The sequence below is a fragment of the Alligator mississippiensis genome, chromosome 3 (genome assembly GCF_030867095.1).
Source record: "Alligator mississippiensis isolate rAllMis1 chromosome 3, rAllMis1, whole genome shotgun sequence".
NCBI lineage: Eukaryota > Metazoa > Chordata > Crocodylia > Alligatoridae > Alligator > Alligator mississippiensis.
Window position 1 is genome coordinate 193888014 of NC_081826.1, and position 12146 is coordinate 193900159.

At 44.3% G+C, this 12146-nt stretch overlaps 1 protein-coding gene across 4 annotated transcripts in view; it reads right to left on the bottom strand.

Annotated features, from left to right (window-relative positions):
- APBA1 (amyloid beta precursor protein binding family A member 1) overlaps positions 1-319 on the bottom strand; it is a 144421-nt gene extending 144102 nt beyond the window's left edge. For 3 of the 4 annotated variants that reach the window (XM_019478128.2, XM_019478129.2, XM_019478127.2), the window contains exon 1: positions 121-317. The gene's annotated coding sequence lies outside the window, so the exon portion shown is untranslated. Of the gene's footprint in view, positions 1-120 lie in introns of all 4 variants that reach the window. The other variant, XM_019478130.2, reaches the window with a different exon arrangement.
- Between the last annotated feature and the right edge of the window lie 11827 nt (positions 320-12146).

Below are 12146 nucleotides of genomic sequence, written 5' to 3' on the forward strand. Positions count from 1 at the left end.
CCCGCCGCAGCATCCCCGGCAGGCGCAGCCCTAGCCGGGGGCGGATGCAATCCCGCCCGCTTCCTCCTCCGGCCCCGCACGCACCGCGGTGCAGCCACCCCCGGCTGTCCTGCTCCTCACCGGGTTGGCGGGCCGCTTCAGCAGGCCGCGGTGGGGCAGGGCGGCTGCAGGCGGGAGCCGCGAGCCTGGGCACACGCCGGCACTTCGGCGGCGGCTGCTGCTGCTGCTGCCTCCAGCGCCGGCCCCAGCTCCACCATCTTCCTCCTGCCGCTGCTCGGGCTCCGCAGCCGCCGGCGGAGCCCGTCCCCGCGCCGCCCCCGCCTCTCGCTGCCGCCCCGCCCCGCGCCCGCCCGCGTCACCCGCCGGGGCCGCCCCGCGCGGCGCTGCACGAGGGGCGAGGGCCGAGCCCTGCGCCTCCGCCGCCCCGGTGCCCGCAGCCAGGCTGCCCGAGGAGAGGGTGTCCCCGTGCAGCCGGGCCCCTCGGCCTCCCTCCCACAACCGCCAGCCCCCTCGGCAGGGGCGAGGCCGTGTTCACCCCCCGCTTGGTCCCCACTTTCCCCTCTGCCCAGCTGCACAATAGGGATGCCACTGAGGAGAGCTGACACACGGCTGGGGGTTTTACGCCTCATGTTTCGCTGGCTTTGAGGAAGAGCTGACAAGGGCACCAGGTCTGCCCTCCCCGTTTTCCTGGCATGAAGGAAGCGCTGACACGAGGGCACAGGTTTTACCTTTCACGTTTTCGTGGCACTGAAGAGGAGCTGACGCAAGGACCTGGGTTTTACCCTCCCTGTTTTCCTGGCATTAAGGAAGAGCTGACACAAGGGCGGGGGTTCTACCCTTCATGTTTTTGTGGCATTGAGGAAGAGCTGACACAAGGGCACAGGTTTTCGCTTTCATGTTTTCATGGCAGAGGGAAAGCTGACAGGGGTTTTACTGTTCCTGTTTTCATGGCATTGAGGAAGTGCTGACACAAGGGTGGGGGTTTTACTCTTCATGTTTTCATGGAGACAAGGGAGAGCTAACACAGGCAGGGGTTTTACTCATGTTTTACATTTGGGGAGCAAAACCTATCTGTACAGCTACTGCTGGGTGTGTTGGCCAGCATCATGAAATACATGCAGCCTGCAGTGACTTAGAAGGTCAGGTAGGAGATATCTGTATTTCTGTTTACCTGATTCTCATAACCATGCTCCAAATTGTGTTGATCAGTTCAAGTGTGGTTTCCCAGACGTATAGAAGGGCAGAACACAGCATCAGATCATCCTGTTAGTCCTTCTCCATGTCATAAACCAGCCGGCTTCACTCAAACACCCAAAATGAAATCTGCAGTGTAAACGATACTAAATAGTCCAGTGCACACAAAACCTATAAGGTGTGCCACAAGCAGAGTACAGGAATGACCAAAGTGCCACTCCCTGAAGTCCTGCACTAACAAGTAACTGATTAGATGAGACATGCTCAGAGGTTCCCAGTAGAGAAAGATGAGGACCATACCAACCTGACCTCAAGAGAACAGAAACTCCCTCTCAACCTGAACCTAGTACAGGCAGTCCTTGAATTACAATGTTTCGCATCACAACATTTCACACTTACATTTATAAATTGACACCTGTTTCAACTTTCTGACATCAGTTTTGACTTTACAATGCTTGATCCTCTGCATCCCCCATCTCCCTGGAGAACATCTGTCCAAACTTCCTTGGACACTTTCTTTAAGAAAGCAGACAAGGCTCCAGAATAACCTGCAGCCAAGACTCCTGAGAAGACTCCAGCCAAGAACCCTTCAAAAAGTCCAACCGAGAGCCCTTCAAGAAGTTCAGCTAAGTCACCTCAAGGAAGTCCTTCCAAATCAATATGATTGCTATTTACAACATAAATACATTAATGTAGCTATATTACTCATCTATAATTGAGTACAAAATTATGGGTTATTTTTGGTGAAAGTAGGGTATCGGGCCTTGGTTCAGGAACCAATCCCCCATTCACAACATTGTTTCCTATGGGAAAATCAGTTCCAAGTTGCAATGTTTTGACTTAAGATGCAGTTTTCAGGACCCAATTGTGTCGTAAATCCAAGGATTGCTTGTAATCAGTATGATACACCTTATATGAACAAGACTTACGTCCCAGGACCCGAAAGGATTTTCTATACTGCTTCAGAGGACCAAGATACCCCATCCTATTTCCTATTGACACCTGTGGCCAATCTGATGCTTTAGAAGAAAGCAGGAAGGAAAAGAAAAAAAAAGCAATTATATTATGCATTATGCAAGAAAAAAATCCTTCTCGACTCCTGGAGGCAACTGCCTGAAGCAGGAGATTTTATTCAAGTACTTGTCTTAATGCAGAACTGCAATTGTTAAGAGCATGTTGAAACCAATGTAGACAAACCCAGTCATTCCAGGACCCATTAAAGAAGGTTATAAACAGGGAGATTGCTATCCACAACTTTCAGTGGCTGCTGAAGTGATCAACATCATTTTCCATCCTACTTAGGCCCATACACTCCACACAGACTGAAGAATTTATTCTAAAAGCCAAATTAGAGCATATCTTTCAAAATGATATATCCATCCACCCTATAGAAGCCAAGTGCTGGTGAGGCCACCATCTCTTCTAATGAGATATTCCAGTGTGTCATGACTCCCGTTCCCTGGAAGCTGTGTCTTATTTCAAAGTGGAATTTATCTGTTTTCAATTTCCATCCACAGGATCTTGTTACAGTCATGTCAGGATATCAGAAAAAGGCACCCCACTACCAAACATCTTTATGTTCAAGTATCCCTACATAGCAATCAAGTCACTTCTCAGTTTCTGTTCAATGAGCTGAATAAATTGAGCCACTTCAGACTCACACGACAAAGATTGCTTTTCAGTGCTTAGATCTCATGCTTGTGGCTCTCCTTTGAACTTCTTCCAGTATTTTTATCCCTTTCTAGCCATGTGAACACCAGATATAGGCACAGCATTCAAGCATTTGCACAGAGGCAAAATCACTTCCCTGCTCTTGGATAGTCTCCTTTTATAAATAAGCATTGGATTAGTCTGTTTTGCTATAGTTTTACACAAGGGAGGCACATGGAGGCATTTATCCCTAATGACCTCTAAGTCCCTCACTGAGTCACTGCTTTCTGAGACAGTCTTCCATCCTGTAAATTTACCCTGGATGCCAAATCCATTATCTTGTATTTAGCTGCATTAAAGTGCATGTTATTTGACTGTATTCATTTGACTGAATGAGTGCGTGGGGGGGGGGGGGGGGGCTTATATGTACATGTGTTGGGTTTTTTTCATGCCCAGGGAGGTCTCTAAGCCTCTAGTTATAAGATTATAATTGTTTTTATTTTACGAAAAAGATTTTAAAAGCTGATTGAATGATGGCATCCCCATCCCAAATCAGTGAGACTTGGAGGCTTAACAATACTTCCCTACCTCTCACAAATGCTGTGATAATTAAGCCATTTTAAGCATTACTAACCTGTACCTAGCTAGTAATGGAACAGTTGTTATTATACTATCCACCATATTAATTTAGAATCTAAAGGTATCAGCAGAAGAACTTCATTTGTCCTGAGGCTGATATCCTAAGACATAGATATCAACATGGAAGAATGTCACTGTTACATCTTAGTAGGGGAGAGCCTCTGACACATCTGAGCCCTTCTGATTCCATTCAGTAGAGCCCAGCTGTATCCCAGAGCCACAGTCCATTCACTACATCACTTTAGAAGTGCAAAGCATATCAAATATGTGCAGACTGCAAAAAAGCATGGTGGAAAGACTGATTTTGTAAAATCTCCTGCAAACAATCCTGCAGTGCTTTCTGCTTAGGCAGTGACTGCTCCAGGTTTTTCTTTCTCCCTTTGTTACAATGAGCACATTCGACCCCCCGCCCCACAATTTCATGTTTCCTTTGCTTGCTGTCTTTATTTCATGACCTAATGTACATGCTCTCTCTCTTCCTCCCTCCTGGGAATGTTGCCTACCTTCATAAACTCATGAGAAGAGAAAAACTCTTTCTGCAGAAGGGGCACAGGGCAGAGCAAAGAAAGATGTGCCTTTCTGTGGAATGCATCATCATCATCTGATTGTACATCCTACCACAAACTGGCAGGAGCACAGTGTGTATGTAAGACCCTGAAGCTATTGATCCTTGACAAAACTGTTGAATCTTGACAGGAAAATATAATTAAATGTGCTTTTCTGTTTTTTCCCCTGTCACACTTCCATTTCATATCATCTCTGCTCTTACATTAGAATAAATGGCCTGATAAAGCACCGGTTCCCTGTGAACCTGAGGAGATGCTGGTATACTAACTCAACAGTATTAGCACTCTTAAATAAAAGGAATTGGCATTGCCCAGTAGGCTTCTGATTATCATCAAGGTGAGGAGAAAACAGTTATGTTACCTAGTTATGAACTGCACTTACCCAGTTGAAACTGTGATATTCTCAGTGGCACAACTTCTAACAGCTTTCCAGGTTGAATGGCGGAACCAGCATGCACTTTCTACTGTTACTCCTCTGTTTCTTTCCCTTGTTTGGTACACAGGAAAGAAATAGGTGTGAAGCAGTACTTTCCATCGCATTGGATTAAACTGAGTTATTGACTTTCAGCTATAATGGGGAGTGGAAACAATAGAAATCTGCAAAGCACTCTCACCCCAAATATGAATTATGGAGATACCATGTTATTATTACTGCCAGCTTTTACCATGGTAGCACCTAAAGAAAGCTGCTATGTACACACACACACTAAAAATACAATACCTTCTCCAAAGGGCTTACTATCTGTGGAAGTAGCTGACTGTCTAAACCAGGAGTAGCCAATTTGTAGCATGTGTGCTGCAAATAGCACAGGTAGCTTTGTGTATGGCTTGCAGTAGACTGGGCAGTACAGCAGCAGATAGGGAAGGAAGCAGAAGGCAGAGCAGCAGATCAGGCAGGGAGTGGAGGGGAAGGGAATCAGGGTGGTACTTGGAAAGCTTGTGGGGCTAATTTGTGGCACAACTGTCAAGAAGTTTGGCCCTTACTTTATTTCCTTCAGTATTACATGGCATGGGTTCTTTTTTATTATACTTGAACATATTCTTAGCTTTTGATAGCTGCTGTCCCTGACAGACATATTTAATAAATTAAATGCATTCATCAAGCACATTTCTTAGTAGCATTTAATTTTTATTTTGGAATTTTCTTGTGTAGGGGAGTGAGAAGTAAGCCATGTTCACTTTTTTTAATAAACAGTTTTACGTATGTATTTATTTAGGTGAAGTTAGGTGCTAGTTCTTTAAAAAATGGTTAGGTTTTGTCCACTTCTGTAGTTGTATTCGCTGTCTTTTTAATGTGGAGGTATTTTTAAGTTTGTAAAACATTGCATATACTTGATTTAAACTTTTGGACAAAGTTATAAGCTTTGAAACATAACTAAACAGAGCAATTTGTTAAAGTTATAAATATAACCAAACTAAGAGTCAGATCCCTCCAAAATCAAGAGATTGGCTTGCAAATAATGAACACATAAATAAAAATGTTCTTTATTTGCCTTCTGCTTTTTGAGTATTTAGGGTTTGTATGATTTACCTTTTCTCTACTAATGTGAGGATTAGAAATCAACATTTTCTTTAGTAAAAAATCTAAGGTTGTAAGATAAATGAAAGAAATAGAGCCAGAGTTTTGATAAAACCATTGAGTATGTCAAAACACTATAAATTTATAAAAATTAGCCACCCTGAATCTGGAAAATCTGATGAGGATTAGATTATAACCAAGTGAAAGTTTCAACTTCCTCATTTGTTTTGCAGGTACATTTCTAAGGAACAGAGAAAAAAAATCAATATTCCATAAGTTTAACATTGCTGATGTGTTAAAAAAATTTAAGTTACACTTTGCCTCACTTAACTTGAACATTGCACATGGAAATTGATTTGTTAAAGATCCATTCATATATATTTGAATTTAAAGACAAGATTGCCTGTGTGTTATAGGTTAACATCATTAAGGACTATATCCTTGGCTACAGCAGTGCATGGTGTAACTCAGAAGAGAGGGGTAACAAAAGGGCCTTTGCATTTCAGGGATCTTTGGCTAGTTATTAGGCCATAGCAGAAGCATTCATTGTGCAGCCATGTCAGATTGCAACAAATCTGCAAATTTGGCTAAATACCTTGTCACAAGGACATGAAAAAGGCAAGGAAAGGCCAGTTATCCATCCAACTAGTCACTTTTTGTCAACCTGAAGCAAGTCTTATATTGTCTGCTAAAAGTCCGAAGGAGCCCAGATGGCAGCTGGAAATTGAATGAACAGCTCATACATCCTTCTCTCACCTTAGCCATCTTCAAGGAAGGTGCAATGATGAACAACAGATACACATACTCTGCTCTGCCAGATGAACCTCTTAGACCAGGGGTTGGCAACCTATTGCCCGTGGGCGGGATGCTGGCCATGAATGGCCCATGGACCCAGGACAGCAGCAGTTTAGCAGGATTACATGGCAGAAGAATCCATTACACAAAGCAGCATGCAGTAGTGAGAGGTGTGTTGCAGACAGTGGCCTGCCTTAGACTGAGCTCTGTTAATTTGCCCTGCCTCTGCTCAAAGGTTGCCAACCCCTGCCTCATACTGTGGTGATCCTTTAGGATCTGGCTGTGTCAACTTTAGAACCATTTTGTGGTAGCACAGTGGTACAAAAGCGAAGTGGCTCTGTTACATGGGAGAACTGGTTTCATAATTATGTTCTGTAATTGGGTCCAGATATTTCTAAAGAAAAATAAATGAAAACTTTGTTATTGCTGAAAAAAATATGCCATTTAAGAATCCAATTAGCATGTCTATCTTGCTATATACCACATCTATTAATGCACCTATTTGCCTAGAAACCTTACAAATGGCACTTCAGACATTTAGTCTGATGATCTAACAGACAGTCAACTTGTATGTAGTCCACAGGATTGAAAATTATGCAGGTCTCAGGTCCACCACTTCCTATTTTCAGATTTGGACCAAAGCCAGAAAAACCATGTTAGATTGAAGAGACCTGTGTAGGCCTGACATAATTTTAGGTCAGTAGCTCAAGAACCGCTAGGGACAGGAATGAATGTGTAATACCATCTGAAAGCTTGGAATTACAGCTTTCAAATGTCATAAAGCATCAGTCTCAAACTCTAGTGGTTTGTAAAATATTTGCTGCTGGAATTGCATGGGAAAGACTCCTGCAAAGATGCTTAGTGGTATAACAGTGAGATGTTCTCAGAGTCAGAAAAAATTTCTAAGCTCTTAACCAATGAACTAAAAGAAAACAGACAGTTTTATTAAGGAGTCCTCTTCATCTAACTGTTCTGGCTTCTAGTTTAATTTTGGCAGAAATAGCTGGGTAAAGGGTGAAGAGGTAGATTTATAGATTAAGCTTGGAACCATTGTGGTGTTTATCTACATGCTCCAGGAGGCAGGGTGGGAGTGCTTTAATCAGAGAAGCTCTTGGAGTGTCACATATATCAGTGCCCGGAGTGTCATGTGTATCAGCGTCCCCTTGCTGGAAAATGGTGGCAGGGGCACTTTAACAAGCTTTAGCTAAAGCACCCCTGCCACCATTATTCAGTGTGGGGACTCTGATACATGTGATGCTAATCTACTGGAGCATGTGAATTACCACTCTCCAGCAGACTAGATTTAATTAATCAGACTTGATTTGGATTAATCAAGTCTGCTCCAAATTATAGCGCATTGGAGCAGGCTCAATGTACATGTGTAGGCATCCATTATGATAATCTAATCTGACCTTCTGCATAACACAATCATAACATTTCATCCAATATTGTTGCATCAAGCTGTAACTTCTTTGGCTGAGGCCCAAAATGTACTTGAGTTCCAACAGTCTCCTTCATAGAATCATTTCTAGTGTCAGCAATATGTTAGGACATCTTGCCAGATGCATCCAGGCATGATAGACAAGCCTACAAGGACATACCTGAATTAGCATAGACAATTAAGAGGGTATTAGAAGGCCACAGAAGGCATTCTAATACCTTGTCTTTTTGAGACAATTCTTACATTCCCCCTCCTTTGCCTTTCCTTATCCTCAGAAAGGATCATCTCAGGATGACCCTACCTTCAACCAAGATGACTTGGGATCAACTCTATCTGGAGCCTATCAATTCTGCCTCCTTCTTTGGGCAGTTAGCAACATATATTGCTCCTCTCCCCAAGGAGATGAATGCACCCCAAGGAGAAATCTGCAGAATTTCTATGGGACTTAGTATCTGATTAGCACGTGTTGACTTATTATCCGAGTACAAACTAACCAGACTTCATAGTTGATACTTCACATGAAAATATGAAAAAAAAAAAAAAATCACATTTGCACTGCCGTTGTATCAATCTTTCTGTCGTTTGCAAGCCAGTGTGCCCATTTAAAACAGTTTAGCATCCTGAAATGCTGTAATTTCCTTAATTTTGCTTTAAAAGTTTTCATGTTGCCTGTCAATAAGGAAGTTCTCTAAGTTAAATTAAAGGAAAACTGCAGTGTTATCTAACATGAAATACACCCTGATCACTAAAACTAATTACAAAAAAGGGTAAATCATTTTTAAAATAATTAAATGTCTTTAGTATAATAAAAAAAAGAGTAAATAATCAAGCAGGAATCTACCACATTGATCATTTCATGATGTATATTAGCACTGGGGGAAATCAGCATCAAATTTCAGTGTGAATCAAAGCAGGTAACTTTCACAGTTGTGTAACAGAGTAAAAGGACACAGTCAACTTAAACATCAGACTTACCCTACTCTACAGTTGACAGCACTTTGTAGATACCATATCATTTTTCCCCTTGAAGAGTAAATTAGTCATTTCCCCTGTTATGCGTGTTAGTTTTTCACACTGCAACAGAACAAAGAAAACATACTTGAAAAATCCACAAAAGATGGGAGAAGGGAGTAGGGCAGGAAAAATAATTAAAACTATTTGTAACTAATTTTTTTATTTAACTAGATTTCAAATGGATAATGTTAATGAAAATTAAATAGAGTTGCTGAATTAACCAGAGATATATGTTTGAGCTTAACGTGGGTAGAACTCCTCACACAGAAAGCTCCTTTGTATTCAGTTCCTAGCCTGAATTCTCCAAGACAGAATTTGTGGTGGAGACAAAGAGAGTTTATTTTTCCTCTCTTATAACAGTGAGAAGGCCTATTCTGTGTAGTGAACCCAAAATATCTTAATTCAGGGTCAGATTCAAGTATTTATTCCTGTGACAAATTTACCACCTACTTTGCACACAAAATTGGCTGGGTCCAGACAATTTTGGCTGCTTTTATTGGGAGCAGTGTCCAGTTAGGAGTGGAAGTTTACTAGGACAAATAAATTGAAAAATAATATGAAGGACAAGACTGTCTTGTACTTCCTAGACCCTCCTTATACTTATTTACACATGCTGTTTCACATACAAGGGAGTCTAACTTGCATATCTGAAAGAAGGATAAGGAAAGGTACATAGAAGTCAGGCAGCTGCACTTACCCTTTCATCCATCTTAGTGCATAAGTTACACTAATAGATTCCCTCACAGGGTGAAATAATTGGTGTATGGCTCAATGGATGCGAGCAGATTTAACATACACTACTACCTTTAGACTCCACCTCTGTCTGACTACATTTCCTGGTGTAATGTTGGTAGACTGAGCTGTTGGTTATGTCCCCCAAAATGAACCCAGGTCCCTTACAATGGGTGGAAGTCAGCAGTGAAGATTTTAGATCACATTTTGACAGGTGTTTTTATTGCTCCCCTAAAACAAGTGAGGTTCTAGTAACCTCCAAACAAGCAATCATTAGGGCCTTGCTCAAGACAGAGTCATTTGACAGTAAATGACCTCACCAATTAGCAGCACTTGCCTTGAACCTTTTTTTCCCATTCTTGATGATGTTGCTGTTAGTTTGTTGAAAGGTAATTTTAATTTCACAGAATCATAGAATCAGAGAAGTAGGGCTGGAAGGGACCTCCATAGGTCATCTAGTCTAACTCCCTGCCTGAGACAGGATCATCCCTACCCAAACCATCCTATACAAATCTATAATCTAACCTTTTAGTAAAACTTCTGTCAACCCTGACACAACTCTGAATTCCTAATGAGAGTCCTACAAAAAACTAAAACTCTTGGTTCCAAACTGATACCTTTTATTAGACCAACTGGAAGATGGCAAGAAAATTGTCCTTTTCTGCAAGCTTTCGGGAGCAAAGTCCCTTCGTCAGGCTCTGGGAAAAGTGTAAAGTGTAGATGGTACAAGATGGTAAAAAGTCGCCATAGGTAGGAAATCAGCTCCCTCTGTGCAAAAATGAAGTTTAACATGGAAGTCTGTCCCTCTGGGTCCATGGGTGTCTTTGTAAGCTGTGTTGAGTAGCTCTTTGATGTGTTGATCAGGTAGAATTCCTTCCTTGGAGGTGTCAGATGGCTGGCAGGGAGGCAAAAAAACTTCCTTGATGTTCTGCAGTGAGAGTCCTGATTTTCCAGGCCTGTTTTTATTTGAAAATGCATGCTGATGGAAACCTCCACCAGCATTCCAAGGTTGTGTTATCAGTTCTCAGCTTCATAAGAATCTATTACACTTGTATTAAGGGGAGTTGCTGATCTGCTTGTGAGATCTGCAAGGTAAATTAAAAGTTGAGGTATTATTGAGTGGAGTTGAGCCACTAATTCTACCCCAAGGACTCTATTGGGTCGTGAACCTGAATGGTCCTAGCCTTCCACTGTTCTGTCCAATGGGGAGATGTAACTGTCACGGCGGGGTCCGCCAGGAGGGCCGTGATTTCCCTACGGCCCCCTTACCGTGCCAAGTCGGCCCAAGGGCACCCTCAAGTTCTCGCCCGCCATGTCTTTGATGTTTATGTATAGTTGGGAGGCTGCCTACAACTCCCTGGGCACGGTTAGCTGGGACCTCGGTCCCCGTGTGTTCTTGGACCCCCTGGGGGTCTCCTGGTAGGATGGGTGCTCCCCAGGCACCCTAGCCTTATGGGCTACGCGTGGCTCCTACCAACCCCTAATACCACGCCCCAAGCCTCGCTGATGTGCTGGACGTTGGTTTGTCATGATACAAGCCCGTTCTCCCGGGCCTCCTCTGTAATCTAGCCCACTCCTGGGCTCTCTCTAGTACACAGCCCCCCACTGGGACTCTCGCCGAGCCCACTCTGGGCCTTCTCTAAAAGTGTTGTCCCGCTCAGGGACCCTCTAGCGGGTCTCCGGTCCTTTAGGCCAACCGCACAGCTAGCCCCTCTGATCCCGGCTCACCGCACTGCTATCCCCATTCTCCGGGGACCACCACAGCACCTTGCCTATCTGAGGGCTGTTGCCACACTAGCCTACAGCCGGGCTCGCTACGCCCGTCTCGGGCTTCTCAATAGTCCCCCTTCTCTGGGACCTTACATGCCCATGCTGTGCTTCTCAATAGTATCACCCCCTCTCTGGGGCTCACTGTGCCCACTCTGGGGACTTCTCAGTAACGCCCCCTGACTCTCGGGCCCACCGCGCTGCTGCCCCCTTTTCCCAGGGCCCACCGTGCCACTACCCCCTCTCACCGGGGCAACCGCAGCACTCTACCCTGCTTCGGGGTTTGCCACAGCACTAGCCCTTGTTCAGAGGCTCACCGTGCCCACACTGGGCTTCCTAATAATATAGCCCCCTCTCTGGGGTTCGTCATGCCCATGCTAGGGCATCTCAAAGCTGCCTGTCTCTGGGGCTGGGGTTTGCGTACCCCGCACACAACCCGGGGTTTATGTTCCCCGCCCACAACCCACTGGTTGCGCTCCTCACCGCCAGCTGCGCCCTCACTGGTGCTGCACCTTCACTGGCACCGGGGTTCCCATACCACTGGGGTTCCCCCTGAGGACACTGCACCCTCACTGGCACTGTGCCCTCACTGGCACCAGGGTTCCCATACCACTGGGGTTCCCCCCTTTATGAGGATACTGCGCCTTGACTGGCGCTAGGGCCCCCACACCACCATGGGGCCCTTTATGAGGCCTCCTCCAACCCCTATAGCCTCACCCAAACCACCAGTTTAATAGCAAAGCCGAACATAAACTCGAGCCTCCTGGCTATTAACTCAAACATAAAGCCTCCTGGCTAAACCATGGTGCTCAAACCTCTCAGAGCTGCC